Here is a 5899-nt window from a genome sequence, read left to right on the forward strand (position 1 = left end):
CATCTTTTGCTTTTAAGACCTGAACCTTTTATTGTGTGTCCACTAAATATTAATCCCTGATCCAGTAAGTGAAGTTGTTTTGAACCCAGAGGAATTAACATGACCTTGGTTAGCAAGTATATTTAAGAAGGCATCTGGCACATGATGGTCACCCCTCTTTTTTTTTTAGTAGAAAATCCTCTGTAGGCATATACCTCAGGAAAGAGTGCAGTAGTATTTTGTACTCCATGAGACACTTCCTGTGCATTCAAAATTTTCCCTGGTGACAAGTATGAATTCTTACCTCTTAAATTAGGAAACTTGCCTTGCAGTCACAGCAGCTAAAAAGAGGTCACCTTTGCCTTCAAAAAGAGGCTCTTCAGGAATCTGTGTTCTGCCATCATCTCCTTCTTGGAAAAAAAATGGAGACATAGCCACATAAAGAGATGTATTTATAACCACCATTGGTTTAATTTCAAACTGTTAGTTCCTCAACACCCTAGCCATAAAATAGCTGTAAAAGCAACTGCTTGCAAGAAGCTCTTGCACTGTCCCATGGGCACTCATAGCTACTTATTTATGATGGAGATCATGGAAGAAGAGCAGAGAAAATTGCACTTAGATTCCTTGAAGCAATTTTTTTTCTCTGTAAGAACCGAGCATGAATTTATTGTGTAAATAGAATTTAGGGTCATTCTTTAAAGCAGGGGTGATTACTCAAGGATGGAAGTATAAGCTGTTATATGCATTGACAAAATGATGTGTTCACAGAACCAGGTACAATCCATGCTTTAACACCCAAGTCAGGCACAGGGATCTCAGCAAGCACAATTTAAAAGGTAATTGAAATATCAATATATCTTCACATTATTTTACTTGCAGCCAGACCATTATTGTAGTACATGTCAACTGAGCTGGCTAAGAGGCATTGAACAATCCATGTTGGCAAACAGGCTCAGACTGCACATGCACAGCTCCCACCGTGGCCAGAACGGCTCTCAAGGGCTGCCCCCAGCAGTGCCTGGAATTACCACAGAAAGTGCATCCCCCAAACCCATACAAGAAACCTTTAGTGGAGTTGGAGAAACAACATAAGGCAGCAACTAGAGGGTGCAATTTTTAGGATGGTTCCAGTTTCCCAAATTCTCCCCAAAACCATAATGCTGCCATGGGGGCACCCTGTGGGCAGCAGGCTGGGGAGAGGTGCCTGGAGCCCAGAACCCCCATGGTCTTCTGGACACCACTGCAGCACAAATACCAAACAGCAGTAAATAAGTCACATTTCTAATGTGAAATATTTTTTTCTATCTTTTTTTAATGTTTTATGAAGTTTGTTGATGAGAACTCCATCACAGGAGAAAGATAAGAGTCACTTATAAATATTTATCATCAGTTATTTTTTCTATTCTCAAGAAAGAGAATATTCTCTTTACTGAGAAAATAGAGTCTCATTAGGCTCTGCAGAAACCAATTATATGATGTTCATCATCTTTCAACTTTCACAGGTTCTTAATTGCTGTGGGAGAAACAGTTGTTGTTAAATAGCTATTTTTATATGATCCAGATATTATGACTGTTGAACCAGTAAAATGCACAGTATATTTATGCCATTGCTCTTAAACTTTTTATCTTCCTGGATTATTGATGTGGTCCTTTCAAACTGTCCAGTTAGCAAGATAGATGCAATTAAAGTAAAATGGATGGCATAATAAGTTTATATGCACTGTAGAAAACTCCACAGCCACACACATCCCTTGTGCTCCTCATCCCCCTCAGCTGAACCAGGGAAGATTCCAAAGGTGTGCTGCAGCTTTAAAATATAATTCCTCCCAGGTGAATTGCTCCAGACTCTAAATATTCAGGGATTCATTAAAAACATCATGACATCTAAAAATAATTACTAAATGAGAGTTTTGAAGGTGGCAGACTCTTAAATTGCCTTCTAAATTTTGGCCCTGCAACTTTGCGTGCTCAGCTTTCTTTTTGGAGTCTGTTAGTGCACGAAATATTTACTCCTTTCCTGTCCATTAATGAAAGCTGAGATTCTCATGAAACATCACAACTAAATAACCTCATATCACCTCAGCAATACCAAGAGCAAAAAGTCCTCTAGATCTTAAATTAGTGACTGACAAGTGTGGAAGAGACACTGGCAACTCTCGAGTAGGATGCACCAGAATGGAGATTATTCATCCCAACCCTTTGAGATGTCTGTTACTGTTTCTTAAGAAAGAGCTGAGGAAATCAGGCTGTTCTGAGCCACAAATCCCCCTGGAATGTCCTGCTGATGGAGCTGTATGAACATGGCTGGTTCTCCAGCCCCACTGGAATAACACACAGCTTTCTTTTGAAAGAGTTGAAGGTAAAAGAGGATCTTGAGTTTCCCCAAACAGATCCACAATTGATTCAATTGGGCTAATCAGAAAAACTGAATTTATGGAATGGACATGCAAAAATAGGAGGAAAAGAAGCATCAGGAAGCCAAAAAGTTCCAAAGTCTTCACTCAGTTGAGAGCATTTTCCAGGTCCTTAAGGAAAAATCACTGCTCCCAGCAGGCAAACTTCACCTTGTCCTACCTGAACAAGTGACATTCACCATCATGGTATATCAGAGAGGATGAGCTGGGAGGGAGTGTGATAAATTGCTGTAATTAAAGAAAGGAAAAGGCACCAAATTAGCTGTCAAAGAGGAGGACTGCAGAAGTGTATCTGGGATGAGATTATGCACAGGGTTAGACAGAGCTTGGGATACTCCGGGCAGTAAAAGCACAGGAGATCCCCAAACACCCTCTAGGTGCTTCTGTCACACCTGGAGTATTAATCAAGTCTGCAGTGCTCCCCATCCTCCTTTCACAGCCTCTGCCGGGCTTCCTTTTGCTTCCCTTTGCTTTTCCCTTTTTCCTTTTTTTTTTTTTCTTCTTTTTTTTACAACAGACTCTTGTATAACCCTGTGTGTAAATGATGCTTAGAGCATGGGGAGTGAGTTGACACTACTGAGGGCTTTGTGAGGCTCTGCAGGGTGCCCTGGGATGCCAGTTGTGGCACTCAGCTGAGAGCTTAATATTGCTGTACCCCTGCCTGCAGATGGTGGTTGCTAGGAGGCAAATATCATATTGAGAAACCTGAAAGGAAGTAACAGTTTCAGGTCCAGTTTGGGGCTCATTGAAATCTTTCTGTTGATTTTAAATAGGATGTGATGCAGCCTTTAGCAAAGATGGTGGACTTTTTATGAGGAAGCGAAAATGGATGTCATCGAAATGGCTCCAGCTAATAAGGATGGACAACAACGGGCCATTGGAAAGGAAGAATTACTGGGGAAAATGAAAAGCAGCATCAAAGAGCTTCAGTGAACAAAACCCCACCAGATAAAGAATCTTTCTGGGAAAAGCTAACAATGGAAGCTTGTATAAAACGTGTATTATTCCCAGGCCACTCTCATGCCAGGGTTAAATTTGGCAGAGCCACTGAGGGGTTTCCACATGGCCATTCTCACCTAATGAATTCTCTCTACCTGCAAAGCTGTACCAAACTGTTTCTGCACTTTGTCCTTCCTGCTGTCCTACTGTGGAATACTGCAGTGACTTTAGGTGTTGATCTGGGCTATAGGGGGTTTAAAGTTCACTGGATGGGGCCAGGGGAAGTTTCCTGGCATGTGGTGTGAACCCATTGCAGAGCTGGTCTGGACCCCTCTCCACTGTGTGCACAAAAACACCCCAGGAGCCCTGAAACGCTGCAGCTGTTCTGTGGAAACACAAAAGAGAATAAAGGAATTTTCAAAGTGGAAAAAACCCCATCAGACCTGGACGAAACACAGTCAAATAAACAAAAGCTCTCCCTGCCTACTGTACTGTTGCAGGACAAGTCCTTTTGTTCAGCAGTCCCTAACAGCTCCCTATTAGCAGAGCCCCACGCGGGCTCTCTCTCCCAGCTGAGGTTTGGCAGGTTTTCAGCTCCTTTTTGGCAACTCCAGGACTGCTCGTGCTACAGACTTCCTGGGAGCTGGGAGCATTGCCCAGCAAGGCAGCTCCCTGATTTTGGGGAAGGACAGAGCTCTGGCTATCTGGTGGGGTGTCCCTGAACAAGAGTCACTGGCCAGGACACCACAGTCACACAAACCTCCACAGCCAAACACCTGTAATTAGTAGAACAATGTCCCCCAGGTCTGCTACCATCCCAACTAACCCAAATCTCAGCTGGGGGTGACCTACCAGCCATAGCCATGGGGACAGCCCCATTTCTCTTTCCTTTACCTGACCTGTCTTGCTGTGAGTGCTCAGGGCTGGGGACAGTGTGACACACACCTGGCACGATGTGCAACACACTCTGACCACCCCAAGCAGTGTAGGGTTTAAAAATCTCCATTGGCATCATAGGCTGGGGTGCGGTTTCTTTTTTTTGCTATTATTATTTTGTTTATCTATTCTCACTAAGAAGACAACACAGAGAAATAAGATCAGTCTGCAATAACACGTGGGGGTTTTGTGTGATTGTTTCCATAGGAGCTGCACGGGGATAAAAGTATACTGCAAAACAGTGGAAAACAGTATTTTCATCACCTTCAGGAGCTCCCCGGTGGGGTGTAAGAGTCTGCTCACTGCTCAGGTATTCACACCTACTCTGGTCCCCTAAGGAGGGATAATTTCCTCAAGGTTTGACTGTGCTCAATAAAGGACACCTCTTTTTTGCTGGTGAAAGAAAACAACTCCCCAAATGAAAAAAAAAATGCACCACTGTGATCCTCACTCCCTGAGTGCTAATGTGGCTTAAGCAAAGTCACAGGGAGTGTCCACCAGCTGAGGAATGATTCTGTCATCTCAAAAACAACACAGACTCAAATACCCTCACCAATGAGCAAGAAACAATGAATGCTGACTGTCCACAAAGGCATAAAAATGCAATTCCATCTCCCAGTAAAATCTGACAAGTGATTTTTAGCAGGCATTATATGTGGTTCCTTCCTCAGCCATATTCAAATATTTGAACCAAACAGGTAAATTAGATGATTCAGGGTCTGGAAAATTAAAACCTTCACATCATGGGTGGAAGATTGAATCACAAAACTCACCTGTCTGGGGCTGGCAGGATCCAAACTTTGCAGTGCAAACTCAACTTGAAGCTCCCAGCTGTATGCCATCATCTGACCTGAACATCACTGGTGACTGCTGTGGCCTCCCTCAGATGCCTATTACCTGGAATTTGCTCAGGTGCAACAATTAGCCAGGAGAGTCTTTACCTTATCAAATCTATAAAGTGACCAACAAGTTTGAATTGATCTGTTTTAAATAAACAATTTTTAAAGCATTTTTTAATATTTTGTGGATGGAAAAATTGAAGTTAATATTTAATGATCACAGATCCAAGGAAACCGACTACTTGTGGTGGTTTCAGCTTTCAGCTGGGAGTAGAGTTAATTTTCTTCACAGGGGCTGATGCAGGGCTCTGTTTTGGATGACACAAGGTTGATAATACAGAGATATTTTTGTTTTTGCTGAGCAGGACTTACACAGAGCCAAGGTCTTTTCTGTTTTTTGTACTGCCACACTGGTGAGGAAGTTGGGGGTGCTTGGGAGGAGACACAGCCAGGACAGGTGACCCAAACTGACCAAAGGGATATTCCATTCCACACAATATCATGCTCATATATAAAGCTGGGGGAAGAAGGAGGAAGGGAGGGGACATGTTTGGAGTGATGGCATTTATCTTCCCAAGTCACTGTTACATGTGATGGAGCCCTGCTCTCCTGGCAATGTGAAGCACCTGCTTGCCCAGGGGAATCAGTGAATTCATTCTTTGTTTTACTTTGCCTGTGTGCTTGGGTTTTGCTCTCCCTATTAAATTGTATCTCAACCCACAAGTTTCCTGGCTTTTAGCCTTCCAGTTCTCTCCCTTATCCTGCTGGTGGGGGAGTGAGTGAGCAGCT

This window comes from Poecile atricapillus, chromosome 9 (genome assembly GCF_030490865.1).
Source record: "Poecile atricapillus isolate bPoeAtr1 chromosome 9, bPoeAtr1.hap1, whole genome shotgun sequence".
NCBI classification, from domain to species: Eukaryota; Metazoa; Chordata; class Aves; order Passeriformes; family Paridae; genus Poecile; species Poecile atricapillus.